This window comes from Myodes glareolus, chromosome 9 (genome assembly GCF_982192425.1).
Source record: "Myodes glareolus chromosome 9, mMyoGla1.1, whole genome shotgun sequence".
Classification (NCBI taxonomy): domain Eukaryota; kingdom Metazoa; phylum Chordata; class Mammalia; order Rodentia; family Cricetidae; genus Myodes; species Myodes glareolus.
This window is the reverse complement of record NC_142034.1, coordinates 21,548,137-21,549,055: the sequence shown is the minus strand read 5'-3', so window position 1 is coordinate 21,549,055 and position 919 is coordinate 21,548,137.

The following is a 919-nucleotide window of genomic DNA, read 5'->3' as shown; positions in this document are numbered from 1 at the left end:
GTCACCGATCTCTGAATTCAGGCTTCAGAGCTGGGGACAGACGTGCCTATTTTTCCTTCATCTCTGACTGTTTTCTCCCACACTGCACACTTCCGACATCTTCAACTCTGGGCAGAAGCCGCCTCTAGCTTTGCCTTTAGCCTAATTGTGGAGGACACTGGTGGCCCTTGACCCTGCTTGATTCCTTCCCACAGTGAAAGGAAGCACAGATAGGATCTTTTCTGTCGCCCTCTGGCCCCAGTTCCCGCTCCCTGTAGCAGGTGACCATTCCTGTACTTCCACATTTTCACACTCAGTGTCCTGCTTGTGACAACAGCATGCCTGAGGCCACCACTGCCTACCCCTAGGTCCTAACCAGACAGACAGCCTAAGTGCCTTTCCCCTTCTGGCCAGCAGGGCAGCGCTGGAGAGCTGGTCCCAGAGAGCCCAGACTAGAGTGTAGGGAACAGCAGGAGACCATGGCCAAGGCCTGGACTTAGCAGACCATAATGTGGTTCCAGAGCTAAGATCTGTAATCCTGTTCCCAATTTGTCTTCCTTTATGTAAAGTTTTTATTACATTTTAATCCTCTGTATGTGATTATGGGTATGTGTGAGCCTCGGGGTAAGTGTGGAAGTCAGACAGCTTGGGAGAATAGATTCTCTCCTGCCGTGTGGTTGCCAGGGAATAGAACTCAGGTTGTCAGGCTCCGGGGACAAGCGACTTCGCCTGCCAAGCCATCTCACCACCCCACTCTTTTCTTTTTAATGTATTTATTTTTACTTTAGATGTTAGGGTGTTTTACCTGCATGTATGTGTGTGCACCACTTGCTTAATGGGCTGTAGAAGCCAGAAGAAGGTGTCAGGTCTCTTGGAACTAGCATTACAGACAGCTATGGGTTGTGTTAGTGCTGGGCATTGAACCCAGGTCCCCTGGAAG